General features: G+C 38.3%; 1 protein-coding gene and 1 pseudogene across 15 annotated transcripts in view; both read left to right on the forward strand.

Annotated features, from left to right (window-relative positions):
• The window catches only part of INVS (inversin), a 239,845-nt gene that overhangs the window by 57,336 nt on the left and 161,408 nt on the right, over window positions 1-21,101 (forward strand). The gene's annotated exons all lie outside the window — the stretch shown is intronic.
• Window positions 445-20,213, forward strand: LOC129524464 (homeobox protein NANOG-like; annotated as a pseudogene).

The raw sequence follows: 21,101 nt of genomic DNA on the forward strand, positions 1-21,101 counted from the left end.
TGTCCTGTCTGTCTCATTTTCCCTGTCTTTTGAGGACAATCAACTATATTGATTTCTGGTTTACCCTTCGTATGTTTCATATATGTATGTTTCCTTGTTGCCTCTTTTTCTTCTAATATATGCTCTTTTGTGCTTCAGATAGTATTAAGATTTTTAAACCAGATAAAAAGGAAGAAAAAAGCAGTAAAAGTTTACATGTTCCTTGACTCTAGATTCTGTGACTAGAAATGTACCTTATAAACCACTCAAACTAACATATATGTATATATACATATATATATATACACACACACACACATATATATAGGGATATTCATTCAGCATTGTTTATAATGGCAAAATACAGGTAAATTATTCATTGTTAAATATAATCTATTTTTCATACAGTGGAATACTTTTTAGCCACTTTAAAAAATTAATCTATATGTACTATCATGGAAAGATCTCCAGGGTATACTGTTAACTGAAAAAAAAGCTAGCTGCAGAAGAATATGTATAGTAGAAACCTGTTTTTATAAATAAATACTTTTTAAAATAACCACAGTTATACATATGTATCATATAGATTGCAAAAATTTAAAGAAATAGTAGAAATTTCTTTTTTTTCTTTTTTTTTTTTGAGACAGAGTCTCACACTGTTGCCCAGGCTGGAGTGCAGTGGCACAATCTCGGCTCACTGCAAGCTCCGCCTCCTGGGTTCACGCCATTCTCCTGCCTCAGCCTCCCAAGTAGCGGGGACTACAGGCGCCTGCCACCACGCCTGGCTAATTTTTTTTGTATTTTTAGTAGGGACGGGGTTTCACCGTGTTAGCCAGGATGGTCTCGATCTCCTGGCCTCATGAGCCGCCCGCCTCGGCCTCCCAAAGTGCTGGGATTACAGTGTGAGCCACCGTGCCCGGCCAAGAAATAGCAGAAATGTCTTATGGTGGTATTATGAGAAAACTCATGGTTTAAATTATAGGAAAACATTTTCACAAGAGGCATGCATTATTTTAGTCTGAAGAAAGTTCAAAAACAGACTTTTTAAAAATTCTAAATTTTATTTTGAGCCAGACTTCTGCCACCCTTCAATGGTGACAATTCCTTGCAATTCCTGCAGTTCCTTACATGTTTTATTTTCTTTGAAATTTAACTGAGTTTCAGATCTTTGACTTCAAAGAGGAGACTAAATCCTGTTTTCCTTCATTTCCCAAATCATTTTTCATTATCTCCTACAACAAAAATGCTACCTTTTCTGACACTTTTACAGTCTCCTTTTAAATGTTTCTAATGCAGAAGAAGCTTACTTGTCCTCACCACCCATTTGTTAAATTTATTTTCATATCTCTTAGTATTTCTTAACGTGGTATATATCACAGAACATTTGTCACTCAATAAGGGCATAGCATATCCAATTTTTCATTCCAGTTTTTATTATTCTGCCATCTGTATTGCTTTTATTTGGGAAGTTTCCTATTTGTAAAGAATGATAGTTTTTCTTTCCTCTTAGTAGATCTATCTTGTTTATATTCTCATATTTAGTGAAGACCTCATAGGATATATTTTAGCTGATGAGGGGAATCCTATTATCTCTTTTCTGTACCATAAATATTGCATTCCATTCTTAAAATATTGATTTTGATTGGTAATGCAAAAAGCTTTAGCACTCCAGAAAAAAATCTTTATATTTTCATTTATAACTTTCAATGACAGCAGAGTTCTTATTACACTTCAATTCTCTAAGTATATTGAATAAAGAGTAGAGAATTGTTCTTGGAGTGGGACCTATATTGATTCTAGTCCCTGCTCATTTATTTATTAGCTCTGTGACATTTATCTCTTTAATTCTGAGTTTCCTCATCTGAAAATGAGAATAATAATGATACCTATATTACCACATTCCTATGAGAATGAAATGAACTGGTGCCCACAAACTTCTTACTTAGCTCAGTTCCTGGCACCAAAATAGTGCCCAGTGAATATTAACTATTATAATTATCATCTAGTCCATGCTCCGGACTAAATACTATGGGGAATACAAAGATGAGCAAAGTTAACTCTGATGGAGTAGATGAGCTGTATTTATGCTATAGTTTGAATATTTGTCCCCTCCAAATCTCGCGTTGAAATTTGATCCCCAGTGGTTGGAAGAGGGGCCTAATGGGAGGTGTTTGGGTCATGGGGGCAGATCTCTCATGAATGGCTTGGTGCCAGAGGTAATGAGTGAATTCTCGCTCTGTTAGTTCATGTGATAGCTGGTTGTTTAGAAGAGCCTGGCATCCTTCCCCGTTCTGTCTCTCTCTCTCTCTCTTGCCTGCTGTCTCACCATGTGCCATAGCTGCTGCTCCTTCACCATCCCCCATGATTAGAAGCTTCCTGAGGTCCTTATTAGAAGCAGATACTGGCACCATGCATTTAGTAGAGCCTGCAGAACCATAAGCCAAATAAACCTGTTTTTTAAATAAATTGCCCAGCCTCAGGTGTTCCTTTATAAAAATACAAATGGACTAAGACAATCTACAGAAAATTCAAGTATAAGGTAGAATGCATATGTGCTAGAGAAGAATACAAACAAAATGGTATGGAAAGATAGAGGAAGGGAATATTCAATGAGAAGTTTTAGGGAAGGTTTCATGAAGGAGAGAGAATTTGAACTGGATATTGAAAAATCAGAATTAATTTTCAAAGGCTTGGAGATAAATAGTATATTCTGCAGAGATAACCAAGTAAATGACATACAGATAGTCAATGGCCCTGAGTGGCTCTACTAGCTACATCTTTTTATGTTAATAGGTTTTTTACTTTTTTCAGAGAAAATTATATCCAGCATTTTTAATCTTTGGACTAATAACACCAGGTAGACACAAAGCTATTCCTGGAACATTCCTTTATTATAGATAGGAATTCCATAACCAATTACCTCCTATTTGCTAGAACACACTAACACAAATACATAAAAAATACAGACTAAACTATAATAGAAGGCAGTTTTCTCTGGTGTTCGTAGCACCTCTCTTCTACTAATTTAAAATATCTTCATCACTGAGGATGCCTCCTATTAAAATGTTATATCTGAGTTATACTAATAACTATGAAATTACCAGGTGTCTCTGCTTGAGTAGTTGGAATTAATTTTTTTGCCTCATAACTCTGGAGACTTCTCAGAAAGTGTAGCTAAAGGTTTATTCATCAAAATCCCCTTCTAATGAATCGACTCTGATGATTCTGCTGTTGTCAGAATGGATGTTCTAGGAAGTTGTCATCACACTTGACTGTAATGAAAATGCTGCCCTGGACCATCTCCCCAAACTATGTGTCCTCAGTATTGTGGGAGGAATCCACTTCATGATTTCTAACCAGGGTAGCCTCTGGAAGTACAAATGATTGCTGTAAAATTATGAACAGAGCAGCATCAGGCTTTGCTCTGATGTATCTTATGAAGCCTTTCTACTTCCAAATGAAGACTATCAAGAGAACCTTGAAACAATGCCCTTCTGGGAGCTCATTCAGCAATCATATTCTGAGGGCATATTCTGTTCCACTCTCTATGCATGGAGGATTCTTGTGGTGAGGAAGACATTCTTCATTGGTTTTAAAGAGCTCACCATTTAGCACAGTCAGCCACTGAGACAGGACTGCTAGATAACTACACAGGTTATGCATTGCACCATTTGTACACCTCGTACAACCCTATGAGGTAGCCCTCAGGGTTCAAATGGAATGCATCTATATTTTGAATACAGAGTGATATATAATAACAAGAAATCCTGGATGTCTAATTGACTGTCTTCCCAAACAGCACAGCAGATTACCTTTTTAGTCTCATCATTTATGTGCAGATTATGAAACACATTTATTAGTCAATAGAGTCCCTTCCTGCATTTATACATTCTCCTCAGAACTCAGTTGTTCTACTTCACTTCCATAACGCTGACTTGCAAGTCTGAATTTATAGTTGTGTTCTCTTTCCTAAATTTAGTTCAGTTAGTTATCTCCCTCCATAATTTACATTTAAATATCCCACTGTAACCTAAAACATAGCTTCCTTTGTTAATTTCCCCATTGTTATGAAGAAAAGTATTATTCCTCGGTAATTTGGGCTCAAAATATTACCCTAATCTTTGACGCCTTCTGTCTTCCTCAGTCCCAAGACACATCAAAGGCTGATCAAAATTAGCCGGGCATGGTGGTGGGCACCTGTAATCCCAGCTACTCAGGAGGCTGAGGCAGGAGAATCACTTGAACCCAGGAGGCAGAGGTTGCAGTGAGCTGAGATCGCACCACTACACTCCAGCCTGGGTGACAGAGTGAGACTCTGTCTCAAAAAAAAAAAAAAAAAAAAAAAACTCTGTTGATCTTGTTTGTCAATCATCCCACATTTATTGTTTTCTTCCCATTCCCTTTACTACCATTTAGTCTAGGCAGTTGTCTTCTTATGACAAAAATTTCATAAATTGGCTGGGCATGGTGGCTCACGCCTGTAATCCCAGCACTTTGGGAGGCCGAGTTGGGCGGATCACCTGCAATAAGGAGTTTCAGACCAGTCTGGCCAACATGGTGAAACTCTATCTGTACCAAAAATACAAAAATTAGCTGGGTGTGGTGGTGGGCACCTGTAATCCCAGCTATTTGGGAGACTGAGGCAAGATAATCGCTTAAACTCAGGAGACGAGATCGCACCACTGCACTCCAGCCCAGCCTGGACGACAGAGCAAGACTTCCATCTCAAAAAAAAAAAAAAAACTCATAAATTGAGTGTTGTGCTCCAAAAGAATTTGAATATGATCTACTTTAATTTTGTTAGTCTGCCAGAAGTGGGTTTTATAATTCATTCCTTAGGAGAACTCACAAAAGGTAGGAAATTGAGGAAATTTGGGTGTTAGGAAAGTTTTGAAGTTTACAAAGAACATAATTGGAGCCCCAGTGACTAAGACCATAATGCTGTTGAGTGGCTGGCCAGATGGATGGATGGATGGATGGATGGATGGGTGGGTGGATGAACATCAATTTTCTAGACTTTGGGGCAGAAGGTTAGGATTGGATTGCAGGAGCAAGACAGAAAACTGAATTACATTATCTGGTCAGGCTTCGCTTAGGTTGATTTAACTCTTGCTAATCTCACTAATGAGTTAGACTTAAATCTTGCCTTGATTAGAGTCAAGGTAAGCCCCAAAACTGAAGGAAGGAGAGCATACCCTACAGATAGAGAACTTCAACTGGGAAAATTGGAAGGTCACAAGGACCCCAGAAGATAATTATCAATCCCATTCATTGTTTGTCAACTAAAAAAACTTCAAACTAAAACCTCCAGAGTAATAAACAGTTAGACTTCCTGCAAGGAGCATCTCACACAGAAGATAGAGCCTGGAAGAAAAGGCTGGGAACTGACATGAAGCACCATGTAGGCCACAAAACCATAAAAAATGATGAGTTCATGTTCTTTGTAGGGACATGGATGAAATTGGAAATCATCATTCTCAGTAAACTATCGCGAGAACAAAAAACCAAACACCACGTATTCTTACTCATAGGTGGGAATTGAACAGTGCGATCACATGGACACAGGAAGGGGAATATCACACTCTGGGGACTGTTGTGGGGTGGGGGGAGGGGGGAGGGATAGCATCGGGAGATATACCTAATGCTAGATGACGAGTTAGTGGGTGCAGCGCACCAGCATGGCACATGTATACATATGTAACTAACCTGCACAATGTGCACATGTACCCTAAAACTTAATTAAAAAAATAAAAATTTAAAAAAATAAATAAAGAACGTAGGAAAAAAAAAAAAGGAGCCGGAAATAATAGACTAAATGGTATAATAATAAGTATCAGGCTGGTAGCACAATCAACTAGAGTTCAGAAATGCAGTCTATGCTCTAACTGATTTCCTTTGCTGAAATATTTCATATTTGCTTGGGTGGCTCTATAGTCATTTGGGTCCATCATGGAAATTTGTATCATTAATACACATTTTCTGTTAATACGAATAACATAAAAGTGGCTTAGATGACAAGCACATCTATTATTTTACACATCAAGCAGTCTTACATAACAAGAGGTAATATCCAGGGTTGATTAACTCAGTGGCTCAATGATATTAGCAAGGACTTGGGTTTTTAAATCTTTATTCTCTGCTGTAATCAGGATGTTGGCTTATACTCTCAAGCTAGCTTTCCTTGGAGTTAATTTCAAGGTGGCTGCCTAAATTTCAGGCATTGCATATAGACCACAATATCTAGAAGCAGAAAAATGAAATACCCGTATATATCTTTTGAACGTGGAAAATCTTCTCAGAAGCCCTGTGGCAGATGCTCTTTCCATTCCTTTGATTCCCAGGCCTAATCCTATCCCTTGGCAAGGAAAATGAAAACTTCCTGATTGCTATGTCATTCAAAGTCACCTTGGCAGGCACCAGTAATCCCAGCTACTCAGGAGGCTGAGGCAGAGAATTACTTGAACCTGGGAGGCAGAGGTTGCAGTGAGCCGAGATCATGCCACTGCACTCCAGCCTGGGTGACAGAGCAAGACTCCATCTCAAAAAAAAAAAAAGTCACCTTCTGAGTTTGGCAAGGACCCAGCCTTCTCTGAAGGACATATCTACTTAAAAGGAGACCAACCAATATCAGGGTTCTGTTGGCCTAGAAGCCTAGAAGAGGATGGGCATGTATATTATCCAGGCAATCCATGGTGTCAGCCACAATGTCTGTTGGACACTTACAGAGCCTTGTGAACCTAACTACTATCAAAAGCAATGGCCATAGGCTGTAGGTCACCTTCATGGAATTCCATCTAGTGGCATTGCCCTTTAGCTCTAGGCTACAAGAAAACCAGCTCTACAGACTCTTTCTTGCCACTGGGGTGACCCTAACTTTTACCCTACCTTGATGTTCTTTCTATTTTTTTTTTTTTTTTTTTTTTAGCAAATATGGATATTTCCTCCCAAATGCTCCCAAATGAGGAAACAGTCAAATCACTTAGCTGTTCCAGTAACAAACGCGAGCACCACCTCACATGTTGTTACCCCACAAACTTAATTGAGAAGTGTAGTGATAAAAAGCAATCATCTAGTCTCTGAATTCAGAATTTAAAAAGCAATGATCTGAAAATTGAAACAATTCATTTAATAACAGATATTTATTGAGCACCTACTAATCATAAGGTACTGCTCTATATATGTGGGATATAGCAGTGAACAAAACAAAACAAAAATCCCTGACTTCAAGGATCTTACATTTTGTTGGTGGGAAACAAACCAATAAACAAGCGAATACATTTTTAAAGTATATATTTTGTCAGATGAAGATACATGCTATGGAAAAAAAATAAGACAGGTGAGGGTGATAGGGAGTGTAGGGATTTGCAAATATAAATAGGGTGATCAGGGTAGACCTCACTTAAGAAAGTAATATTTAAGCAAATACTTAAAGATTATGAAGGAACAAACCTTTCTGGGAGAGAATATGCCAAGTGCAAGGTCCAGAAACGGGCACATGCTTTGTATTTACAAGGAACAGTTAGCAAGGAGGCCACTGTGGCTCTAGTCAAGTAAGGATGAGTTCAGAGATCACAGAAGGCCTGTATGCTATTTAATGATTCTACTTTTACGCTGAACAAGAGGGTACGGTTATTGAAGTGTTTGAGCACAGAAAATATGATCTAGCTTATATTTTGAAAGGTTCATTCTAACTGCTGTGTTGAGGATAGACTGTCAAAGGATGAAAGCAGAAGAGAGACTAATTAGGAGGCTGAGAGTTGATGTTGGCTTGGACCAGAATGGTAGTGGCAGAGGTGGTTAGAAGTCCAATTTTATTTTTTTCTAATTTATTTATTTTAATTGACAAAAATTGTATGTATTTATATGTACAACAAGATGTTTTGAAATGTGTATACATTCTGGATTGACTAAATTAATTATGAGGTAGTACATATGTTAATTATATATAACTACCTCATATTTATACATGGTGTCAACACTTAAAATCTACTCTCTCAGCAATTTTCAAGCATATAATACATTGTTATTAACTCTAGTCACCGTGTTGTAGCCAATATTAAATATATCTTGAATTTTCTGCAAATTATAGATGTGAAAGGAAGAGTCAATGACTTTGACACTAAGTTTTTTTTTAAGCCTCATTTTTAAAAATGTTTTCTTAAGGACAACTTCAAACATATTCAAAAATAGAATAGTAAAATGACCTTCCATGTATCATCACTCAGCTTCAGTAATTACCAGGTCATGCTAATCTTATTTCCTGTATTCCTTCATTAACTTCTCCCCTTCCCATGTTAAAGCAAATCTCAGATATTGCAGTGATATCATTATATCAATATGTATTTCTAAGAGGAAATGACCTTTTAAAATATAATCATGATAATAGTTTTCAAAAAATGTAACAAGAATCACTTAATATCATAGTATCATAAAATGGCCCATTGATGTTCAAATTACCATTGTCTCATAAATGTCATAAATGTTTTTGTTTATTTACACATGTTTGAATTGGATTCCAAATAAGAGCTATATATTGTGATTGGCTGATATGTCAAGTCTTTTTTAATCTATAGATTCACCCTCCATCTCTCTTTGTTTCTTTTGGCTTTTTCTTTTTTTTTTTTTTTTTTACAACTTTTTGGCTATTGTGGCTTAACCCCTGCCCTAACTTGATGTCTTAGTCTAGACTGATTGCCTCAGTAAGATGATTCTCCCTTCAGGTGTGATAAACCTATTCCTCAGTCCTATGTATTTCCTGTAAATTAGCTGTTGGGTCTAAAGACTTGATCTGATTATTGTTCAATTTTTTTTTTCTTTTTTAAATTTCTCATTTTTATGGGTATTTAGTAGGTATATGTATTTATGGGGTACATGTAATGTTTTGATACAGGCATACAATGTGTCATAGTCATATCAGGGTAAGTGGGGTATTTATCACCTCAAGCATTTATCATTTTTTTGTTAGAATTACAGTTCAATTTTTGGCAAACTGTTTTATTATTATGGTACATTCATTCTTAGGAGGGACATAATGTTTCACTGTGTCTATTTTTATGATGTTAACAATTAGTGATGCTCAGTGCCTAGAGCCCGTTGTTCATTAGGAGTTGCAAAATGCTGATACTTTAATTCTACCATCTATCCTACAGTTATTAGCTGGAATAATTCATTAAAGAGAAACTTCCCCGTATCTACTATTAGATTACTCAGTGGTACAGTTCATATAGGAAAGGAAGGATGAATGCTTGATTCTCCCTCTTTATTTACCAATTTTCAAAATAATGAATTGGTTTCCTGGCATCCTCCTAGGATAATCAATTAATTTTTTTTTCATTTTTAACATCATTATGAACAAGGCCTAGATTTTTTTAGTATCATTTTAACATATTTACTATATCAATCCATTGAAGTTATTATCCTTAATTAGTATTCAAATTACTCTATTTTTGGCCTGTGGGAGGCCTGTCAAGTAGACTTCTTGATCCATTTGTCATGAGCCTAGTATTTGATAGCTTACTTGCTATCTGCTATGTCCAAATATTCCAGATTCATTTCTATATTTTTGTTTTAGACTTGGAATCAGCTATTTCTCCAATAGCTTTACTTTTAGTAGGAAAAAGTATTTGGAGAACACAATCTAGGATCTAGGGTGCTCACTGCTACCAGGTTGGTGATTGTTTCTAGGCTTTTATAGTGGACAGAGCTTGCGGATTTTTTTAAGCAATAAAAATATTTCATCACTTCCTATTCTAATTCTGGGCTAAAAGGTTTTAAACTTAACCTCTTCTTACATCTCTACTCCTTTTGCTCACCCAGTCAAGAATGATAGAATATCACATTGTCTAAATGAAAAACCTGAGACGCAAGAGCTTGAGTAATTTGTCATTAAATGGCAGAACCAGGGTTCAAATATGTATCTGTTTGACTCTAAAGTCTGTGCTTAAAGTCATCTTTAGAAAATTTGTGTTTAGCCAGAGCTCCTTAGGGAAGCCTAGGCAGGATGAGGGGTTGAGCCCAGGAGTTCAAGACCAGCCCTGGCAACATAGCAAGACCCCATCTCTACAAACAACAACAAAACAAAACAAAAACTAGCCAGGCATGGTGGTACATGCCTGTAGTCCCAGCTACTCAAGAAGCTGAGGTGGAAGGACCACTTGAGCCTGGGAGGTCAGGGCTGCTGGGAGCCGTGCTCCCACCGCTGTACTCTAGCCTGGGCAACAGAATGAGACCTTGTCTAAGAAAAAAAAGAAGCCACAGATCCCTTGCTGCAAGGCGTAGCATTTTTAGCAGAACTGCCAGGTAGAGAATTCAATTCAACTAACACACACTGAGCACCTATTAATATTTTTATACAAAGTCCTGTTCACCTGTATGATACTGGTGTCTATTAACAAATTTGATTTGTTGATTTATCTACAAACCTAGATTTATCCAGAATGCAACCACTTTTCTCAACATTCCCTTTACCACCACTTTGGTCCTAGCCACCATCATGTTGGGTTAGATTATTGTAGTAACCTTGCTTGGATAATTATAATAGTGTCCTAACTGGTCTCCCGGTTTCTGCTCTTGCCCCCTGCAGTCTATGCCCAACATATCAACCAGAATGATCCTTTAAAACTTAAGTCAAAGCATGTCAGTCCTCTGCTCCAGACCCTTTAAAGGATTTTCCAGTTGAGCGCAGTGGCTTACACCAGCACTTTGGGAAACCAAGGCAGGCAGATCACTTGAGGTTAGGAGTTTAAGACCAGCCTGGCCAACATGGCAAAACCCCATCTCTACTAAAAATACAAAATTTACCCAGATATGGTGGTGTGTGCCTGTAGTCCCAGCTACACCAGAGGCTGGGGTACAAGAATCACTTGAACCTGGGAGTTGGAGTTTGCAGTGAGCCAAGATCACTGCACTCCAGCCTGGGTGGCAGAGGGAGACTCTATCTCAAAAAAAAAAGAAAAAGATTTTCCATCTCAGAGTAAAAGACTAAGTATTTCCTGTGCTCTATCAAGGCTTTTATTTCATGTTCTGAATTCTGTTGTTTGTATGACCTTATTTCTAATCTTCCACATATTTCCTCCACATACACCACTCTGACCTCAGTGCTGTTCCTCTAGTAGGTGAGTCAAGCTCTCACCACAGGTTTTTGCATTTGTTCTTCCCTCTCCTAGGAATGCTGTTCCAGTAGGAATCTCTGTGTTGAACTCCCTTGCTTTCATTAGTTTCTTATTCAAGTCACTGTCTCAGTGAACCCTTTTCTGGCAATCCTATCTAATACCCGCTTCACCTCACACATTGTATTCTCCCTACTCTGCTTTATGTCTTTTCTTAGCACTTAACACTATCTAAAATACTATATATTTTACTTATTTATCTTGCTTATTGTCTTTTGCCCCACTATAATATAAACTCCCTGAAGTTGGGGATTTATTTTTGGTCTGTTTATTCGCTAATTTATCCCCATTGCCTAGAACTAGTAGTTGGTGCTCAAAAAATATTTGTTGAATGAATGAGTGTACTTCTAAAGTTATAGCTTTAATAATTCTCCCAGGTGATCCAGGATTTCTTATATGATGCATATATTGTGGGCAAAAAACATACTATGAGATTCCAGTTGTCTAATATTAGAATATTTTTAAAGGAAGAATAATCCTGTTTTGCTATCTTTCTTTTTCTCATACAATCCTTCCTCCCCACCCCAGCGACTCCTGCTTGTACTTCATAGAATATTTCCTCTCTTGGGACTAGATATTTCTTTCTCTTTTCTTTATTTTTTTTTTCTTCTGGTTAAATAGCCACAGACTGTCCATTTGAGCTGATTCTTGCTGGAAAGTGAGTCAGTGCAGCCTAGTGGAGAGCAGAGGCCGGAGCATTTGCATCTCCAGAATGTTTGTATTGACAAATGGCAGTCAGTTATTGACATTTTTGTCCCTTGGTGATACTTCAATTGGCTTATCTTTGCTGGTCAAATGCCTTAATTGTTCTGGCCTTTAATTCAGTCAAAGTTGGAGCTAGAGCAGAGGGGAAAGAGAAGGAGCCAGACTAACAGAACATCAAGCTTGAGCTGGGAGGCTGCTGGCAACGATCAGCCTGTCATAATGTTATGATTTGTTCATTTTTATACCATTTATTAGCCTTTACTTGTTGTGCCATTTGGCCTCCAGGGCAGATAAAGTGCTGTCTAATTTGGTAGGTTTGCTTCTGTCAGAGCAGCCTCGACAGGGAAGGTGTTAGCTGCAGTGACAAATAATCAATAGCTGTCGTTGTCATGAGGAACGTGAGCAGTTGGGCCTTTCATCTGGAGGATTAGAGGTCTAATTGGATTGAGAATAGGGAGGGTGGGCTGTTGGGTAACCCTGTCAGCCTTGTGAAGCTGTCAAATATCGGCCTTATTCATGGTGAAGGGAATGAGGAACCTTGTGCTTTCAGAACTGAGGAGAAAGGCATGTGAAAGCCCTTTATACAAAGGAATAGCTCCTGAAGTTGATTCAGCTAACATATGCTCCCTTTTAAACTTAATTAAATATCCCTTTAGATAATAAATCTGTGGAACTTTAAATGACATTTTTAAGGTTGGATATGTAATATACACACACATTCACATATAACGCTATACAAATCCAGGTTGGTTCTTTTGTCTTTGCTGATGCCAGAAGATAAACCACTTGAATGGAGGTGAAAAATGAAACTTTATGAGAGAAATTGCATAAGTTGTCATCTCATTGTCAGAATTAACAAGTGATAAGCATTTTTAATACTATTAATAGAAAAAATAAGTGAGACATTAAACGGATAGATTAGTTAATAATGAAGTATGGATATGTGACAGTTATTTTTCTCCCCTGGTCATTTAGAAATGTGGTTTCCTATAAAACAAAATCTTTCATTTATTCCAACCTGAACTAATCCAAAAAATGAAGAATTACGCATTGGCTAAATTACCTCTTCAAAGGAATGCCTAATTTTTTCTTCCTTAGCAAGTGACAGGATTGCATTTAAGTGATATCAATGGTATCATGTCCAACTCAGTCCCAAAATGTTTTTGTATATCCCTACATACTTACGCTGTACTCCTTTACATTTATGGTATAATGCCATCATTTGGAGTATGAATGGAGATGGTATTTGAGAAAAATGAGTTAGCTCGTTCTCTAATCTATGGAGCTCTTAATACTACCTCTGCAAGGCCAAGTAAATGACTTTAAATTCCACTAAATGTCATAGAAATTGAGCAAATTTAATAATGATAAATGTTAAACACAATTTTATAAAAAAAGTATAAACTTCTTTATGAATCCATTCTCTATGTACAAGTTAAATTCAGTGCATTGCTGTTGTCCAAAAGCAGGTATAATTTTTAAAAATGTTTTTACAATGTGGTAGGTACTAAGAGCATTTGTAAGCATCATCTATACAGTATATCTTTATGAAAGCCCTGAATAAAGGTGAGTTGACAGTAATGCCAAGAGTATGTGAATAGGCATTTCTAACTTATGGATTATATACTTAGTCCATTTCTATAAACCCATGGTCCCTTTTCTATAGTCATCAAAGCCCAGCTAACCAATTTGAAATAACTTCAAAAAATACTCCAAAAGAACTAAATGTGTGTACAAAAGACACTAGATGGATGAACCGGTTATCTCATTGGGCCCTTCAAACCCTGAGGTCCATACTATTTCTTACCATTACAAATATTTCATTAAGTTCTTCCTGATCGGTGCTGGCTTGAAAATTCTATGATTTTACTCACTTGTGTAATCCACAGTGAAGATCAGCAAAATTCTCAATACTACTGACTAAGAATTTAGAAGTATGGTTATCTAAAGAACTTGCTTTGCTTGATCTAAGCTAGAAATATTTAAAATTTCAAACAATTATTTGTGATTACAGAAATTTCTCAGATTTCATGCAGTTCTTCTAGAGCTCTATCTGTGGAAGTATAGTTGTGAGTACATCTATACTTAAGCAGAATTACTCATAGGAAATGGTAAGGTCAGCCAAACACAATGGCTCACATCTATAATCCCAGCACTCTGGGAGACCAAGGCCAGAGGATCAGTTGAGCCCAGGAGTTTGAGACCAGCCTCAGCAACATAGTGAGACCCTGTCTGTACAAAAAAAAAAAAAAAAATTTAAATTAGCAGTCATGTTGGTTCACAGCTGTGGTCCCAGCTACTTGGGAGGCTGAGAGGGAGGATTGCTTGAGCCTAGGAGGTCGAGGCTGCAGTAAGCTGTAATCACACCACTGCCCTCCAGCTTGGGTGACAGAGCAAGATTCTGTCTCAAAAAAAAAAATAAAATAAAAAAGGAAATGGTAAGATCAGATTTGATATCCTTGCAAAAGAAGTTCAAAGTTTAAATAGGTTTAAATAGGTTTGTGTTTGGGGTTTTGATCAGAACATACTTTCTATGACCTATAAACAAAATTGTTGCTCTTGAGGTTAGATGAGAATATTTTGTTGCTTTGTAACTCCTTATAATCCTTATTATTCACTCAACAAATATTTGTGCAACAGCCACTGTGCTAAGTTATGGAAATACAACCATGACAGGGACTATCCTGCCCTCAAAGAAGTTCATAGTTTAATGGGGACAACAGACAAGCTAAATGGGTAATGAAAATATAGTATTCCTGTGTTAAATGCTAGGAAAGGAGTAAGCCTAGGTATATCATAGGAAAATGTAAGAGGGGCATCTAAGCCATCCTGGGGTGTTGTGGTGAAGAATGGCTTCCTTCAATAGATAGCAACTATGCTAAGTGGAGAGGAGAAAAGAGATAGGAAGCCCATTTCCAAGGAGTATTCCCTCCATTCCCTTGGAGTATTCTCAAGGAGGGAAAGAATATGTACAGTCACATGCCACATAATGACATTTTGTTTAACTTCAGACCACATATACAATGGTGGTCCCATGAGCCATCACACCCAGCCTATTTTTTATCTTTCATAGAATATTTTTACTGTACTTTTTCTATGTTTAGATATGTTTAGACACATGAATACTTACCATTGTGTTATATTTACCTAGAGTATTCAATATAGTAATATACTGTACAGGTTTGTAGTCTAGGAGCAACAGGTTATACCATATAGCCTAGGTGTGTAATAAGTTATAACATCTAGGTTTGTGTATACTATGATGTTCACACTATGACAAAATCACCTAATGATACATTTTGCAGAACATATTCCCATTGTTAAGCAACATATGACTATAGCTCAATATGTATGTATTATTGACTATGAGGTAGAAAACGTGGAGAGATGATATTGGATAAGTAAAGTGGGATCAGACCATGAAGTGTCTGTCCTACATGGAGGACAATAAATAAATTTGAATATTTACTGAAGAGTTAGATTTAAAACTTGAATATTGATTAAATTGGACTAAATGAAAGGGATTTGCAACTAACTCAACACTGCCCTTCTGATCACCAAATTCATATACCTTTCCTGCTTCCTCATACCTCTTGACAAAATTGGTACATTTTACCTTCTTTATGATTTTCTCCATGCATCTCTTTCTTTTCTCTGATGTATATCAAGTATAACATTGGCAAAAGCATTGGACTGATACAAATCAGAAGACCTAGATTCATTACTTAGGCTCTGCTTCTTTCTAACAGGGTGATTTTAGGCAAGTTTTAAGTTTAAATACTCTGGACTTCTGTTTCCTATTTTTTAAATTTGTGGAAATACTTAGGTTCTTACAGGAGTTAAATAAATAAATAGATTTGAAAGGACTCTGTAAAACCTTTGATTATGTTAAGGGACACATAGTCTAAAGAGTCCTGACTTAGATCACAAAATGATAAGGCCCTTGAGCATGTAAAAAAAAAAAAATGTATTCAAGCAGATTGAAGTTAAAATTAAGAAATGTCAGCCAAAACACTTAGGTAACAGTTCTAAGAATAACACTGGACCCTTACATATGAATCTTAGCCCTTATTATCCCATAATTATTCATGAACAAATTTACCCCTGTTATTCTATGAGCTTCTAGAATACAGAATCCTATCAAATTTATCTTTATATCTTCCTACAATGCCTTGCACAAAATAGGTGCTAAATAAATACCTTCAAGGAATGAAACAATGAATTCTTGTAGTGTCAGAATTCATTCTGGATACAGTTTAATATCTAACATCCTTGGATCATTTTGTTTTCTATTTTTCAGTTTTGCAAAGATGTTTAAAAATACCACTACTTCTCTAAAATCTTTTATTTTTCCAACTTTGGAATCTATTAATGAGATATGGCATTTAACTCAGCAAGAAAGGACAGAAGCTTAGTACTGGTCTCATCTACTTGGACAAGGAAAGCTCTAAGAGAAGCTGGTTACAGAGGTTCAGCAGGAGGGGACATTGAGCTGCATAAAGATTATAGTTTACCTGTAATCAAGGGCAGCTATTGTTAGCACAAGATTTAAAAACAAGTAGATAGAGAGTCAGATAATACTTGTGAGTCCACTACAGGTAGGCAGTGGGCAACTTGAAATTCTGTCCAAGAGTAGGAGGGTTCCAATCACCAGCAAGAATAGAGCTTAAGATTGAGTGGCTATTCCACCCAGCGAGTCAGATTATTAGTTCAATAGAGTGAATTGGCTGCATGGGGGAAAATATGAAAGCCCAGTGGTAATCACTAGATTTGAAATCACTAGATACCAAGTCCCAGGTTATAATAGTTGGATGGATGGCTCAAGGTGTGTGCTTTCTTAGTGGTCAGTGCAGGGCTACCATTGTCTTAGATTAACTTAGTTAGAAGGATGAAGATGATTGAGATGGCCTAAGTACTTCTCACATCATCAAGATTGATACAGCAGTACTCAACCATCTAGAAAGCCTTTTAAAGTAGCAATGGCTTTTGAAAATGGTGTAGTAGCTCCTATTGGATCAGCCCTCCAGTAGATAACATTTATAAACTCTGAACAAAATATAAAAAAAACTATCTGGAGGAATTGAAGAGTGACCAAGTAGGCAGAAATTGCAGTGTAATCAGCCCTTGGAAGACCGTAAGAAGAGGATAGCACTGGGTGAGCTTCCACTTTTATAACAGGGCCTACTCAGTTCTTCAAAGAGGATGAAAACTGAGTAGAAATCTGCATTCTTACTTTTTGAAGAATCAAAGGACAGCATTTGGGGCAATGGCTGTAAGTCAGAAGAGATGTTTCAGGCTGGGTGCAGTGGCTCACACCTGTAATCCCAGCACTTTGGGAGGCCAAGGCAGGTGGATCACTTGAGGTAGGGAGTTCAAGACTAGCCTGGCCAACATGGTGAAACCCCGTCTCTACTAAAAATACAAAAAATTAGCCGGGCATGGTGGTGCATGCCTGTAATCCCAGCTACTCAGGAGGCTGAGACAGGAGAATCGCTTGAACCCGGGAGGCAGAGGTTGCGGTGAGCCAAGATCGTGCCCTTGCACTCCAGCCTGGGTGACAGAGTGAGACTTCATCTCAAAAAAGAAGAAAAATGAAAAACAGAAGAGATTTTCCAGAACAGATAAATTCATATAAGGGAAGGCCTAACCTCTGCATATAAACTGCCAAAATCTCTGACTAACCCCTAACCTAAACATAGATGGGGAAAAATTCAGGCAGCCAAGCTAAGGCTAAAATAACTCATCAGCAATTTAGCTGCTGCCTGCCTATGCAGGAAAAACATAATTTAGAGTTTGGGTTCAGCCAAGGTATCTGCCTGCTAAGACAAAAAATGAATAGTCTTCAGCATAACATAACAGAATCCAGAATCTTTACAACACATCATTTTCAGTGTCTAAGATATTCTCAAATATTGCTAGACATGAGGACAAACAGTAAACTGTGTTCCATACTCACGAGAAAAAGTAACAATGGAGAACAACTATCTTTGTTGTTCCAGATTTTAATGAGCAGACAAGGAATTTAAAGCAGGTCTTTTAACTCTGCTTAAGGATGCAAAGAAAAATATGTTCGTAATGAATAAACAGATAGGATGTCTTGCAGAAAAATAGAAACTCTATAAAAAGAACTAATGGAAATTCTAGAACTGAAAAATACAATATCTAAAGATTCACTAGAAGGGCTTATCAGCAGATTGGAGATAAAGAAGAGTCAGTGAACTTAAAGATAGATCAATAGAAATTAACCAATCTTTAAAAAAAAAGGAGCGAATATACTAAGAAAAAAGTGAGTCTCAGTGATTTGTAGGACAATATTGAAAGACCAAACTGTTTGTAATTACAAAGATAGGAGAGAGAGAATGGGGCAGAAAAATAATTAAGAAAATGATGGCCAAAAATTGCCCAAACTTGGTGAAAGATATACATTTAAATATTCAAGAAACGTAATGAACTCCAATAAGATAAATACAAAGAAAATCTTGGCCAGGCGTGGTAGCTCATGCCTGTAATCCCGCACTTTGGGAGGCTGAGGCAGGCAGACCACCTGAGGTCAGGAGTTGGAGATCAGCCTGGCTAACATGGTGAAACCCCGTCTCTACTAAAAATACAAAATTAGCTGGGCATGGTGGTGCGTGCCTGTAATCCCAGCTACTCGGGAGGCTGAGGCAGGAGAATCGCTTGAACCCAGGAGGAGGAGGTTGCAGTGAGCCAGAATCACGCCACTGCACTCCAGCCTGGGCGACAGAGTGAGATGCTATCTCCGAAAAAAAGAAAATCTCACCTGAAAATACCATAATCAAATTGCTGAAAACCAAAGATGAAGAGAAACTCTTAAAAGCAGCCAAAGGGCTGAACTGAGCTGGTTGCCTTCTGTTACTGTGGGAGAACTCACTTCATCCCAGCTTCTTCATACTTTCACTTCTGGAGCTCATATTCCTCTGACATCTTCCAGAAAAACAGTCTTAAAGCCTTAGCCTTTTTTACAGTCCAGCTCTTAAATTTTTTCCTCCCCTTTTTCAATAATAACATGAGTGTGCATCCAGCTTGTCCCCAAAACCTGCCTTGCTCTGAAGCATCCAACTGTAAAGACTCTTTGCCAATGTCTGTGATTTGTGGGCCCAAAACAAACTATCCATCCTTGCATATATCTTCTGCTGAGATGCCTCACACAGAGTCTGGACAGCCCTAATTCTTTCACCAGTCCCAAAGACAGACAACTCACTTCTGCAGAGAAGAGCACCACAAAAAAGGAAGACAAAGTCCTGGTCAAGAAACAGATGACCAGAACTGTGTTCTCTTCCACCCAGCTGTGTGTACTCAGTGATAGATTTCAGAGACAGAAATACCTCAGCCTCCAGCAGATGCAAGAACTTTACAGCATCCTGAATCTTAGCTACAAACAGGTTAAGACTTGGTTCCAGAACCAGAGAATAAAATATAAGAGGTGGCAGAAAAACAGCTGCCCAAAGAATAGCAATGGTGTGACTCCAAAGGCCTGAGCACCTACCTACCCCAGCCTCTATTCTTCCTGCCCCCAAGGATGCTTGGCGAACATGTCTGGGAACCTTTCAATGTGGAGCAACCAGACCTGTAGCAGTTCAGCCTGGGGCAACCAGACCTGGAACATCCAGTCCTAGAACAGCCATTCCTGAACACTCAGACCTGGTGCACCCAATCCTGGAACAATCAGGCCTGGAACAATCCCTTCTATAGCTGTGGAGAGGAATCTCTGCAAGTCCTGCATGCAGTTCCAGCAAAATTCTTCTCTCAGTGACTTGGAGGCTGCCTTGGAAACTGCTGAAGAAAGCTACAGTGGAATACAGCAGACCACTAGGTATTTTAGTACTCCACAAACCATAGATTTATTCCTAAACTATTCCAAGAACATGCAGCCTGAAGATATGTAAAGATGAGTGAAACTGATATTACTCAATTTCAGTCTGGGCACTGGCTGAATCCTTCCTCTCCCCTCCTGCCTCCCTCATAGGATTTTACTTGTTTGGAAGCTGCATGTTCTGCCTTCATATCTTTGTTTCCTTTATGCCTATCAAGTCGATTTTGTGGAGGGTGGGGTATGATTGGAGCCAAATCAGAGAGTTTTCTTTTTTTCCTATGGGATCTTTCTGGAGAAAAAAGGTTTTAATAACCTTGGCTGCTAAGGACAACATGATAGAAGCTGTCTCTGGCTATAGATAAGTAGATATAATACTAGTTTGAATATCTTTAGGATTTAGAACCTAGCCTCAAGAATAGGAAGTAAAAGTACAAATTGATGTGGTGAAGGTGTAGTCCCATTTGCTGGGATTGGGAGGCTTTGCTTATTTTTATTTTTATTTATTTATTTAGAGACGGAGTCTCGCACTGCTGCCTGGGCTAGAGTGCAGTGGCGCGATCTCGGCTCACTGCAACCTCCACCTTCCAGGTTGATGCGATTCTCTTGCCTCAGCCTCCCAAGTAGCTAGGATTACAGGCACACACCACCACACCCAGCTATTTTGTTGTATTTTTAGTAGACACTGGGTTTCACTATGTTGGCCAGACTGGTCTTGAACTCCTGACCTTGTGATCCGCCCACCTCAGCCTCTCAAAGTGCTAGGATTACACCATGAGCCACTGTGCCTGGCCTTACTTACTGTTAAAAACCCAATTATTAAGGTGAAGGATTAAGCTGTAACATACTTCACTGATTTCATCAGCCCCTTTGGCTCTGTGTTTTACTATAGCCCCTAATTGGTTGGTTATGCTAATATTTATAGACAGCGGTCTTGTATTTGCTGCATCACAATGACATCAGTACTAGTTTGCCTGGTTTAAGTACAAATGAATAAAACAACCATATCACCTTTAAAAAAAAAAAAAAGCAGGCAAAGAAAAAGACATGATGATCCCCTAACCAAGGGAAACCGTGAGGCACTGTGCCATGAGCAATGGTGCATTCCGGTCCAGATACTACGCTTTTCCCACAATCTTTGCAACCCACAGATTCCCTTGGGTGCCTACACCACCAGGGTCCTGGGTTTCAAGCAAAAAACCGGGCGGCCATTTGGGCAGACACCAAGCTACCTGTGGGAGTTTTTCTTCATACCCCAGTGGTGCCTGGGAATGTCAGCGAGAGAGCACCATTCTCTCCCCTGGAAAGGGGGCTGAAGCCAGGGAGCCAAGTGGTCTAGCTCAGCAGATCCCACTCCCACGGAGCCCAGCAAGCTAAGATCCACTGATTCGAAATTCTCGCTGCCAGCACAGCAGTCT

The sequence above is a fragment of the Gorilla gorilla genome, chromosome 13, assembly GCF_029281585.2.
Source record: "Gorilla gorilla gorilla isolate KB3781 chromosome 13, NHGRI_mGorGor1-v2.1_pri, whole genome shotgun sequence".
Lineage (NCBI taxonomy): Eukaryota > Metazoa > Chordata > Mammalia > Primates > Hominidae > Gorilla > Gorilla gorilla.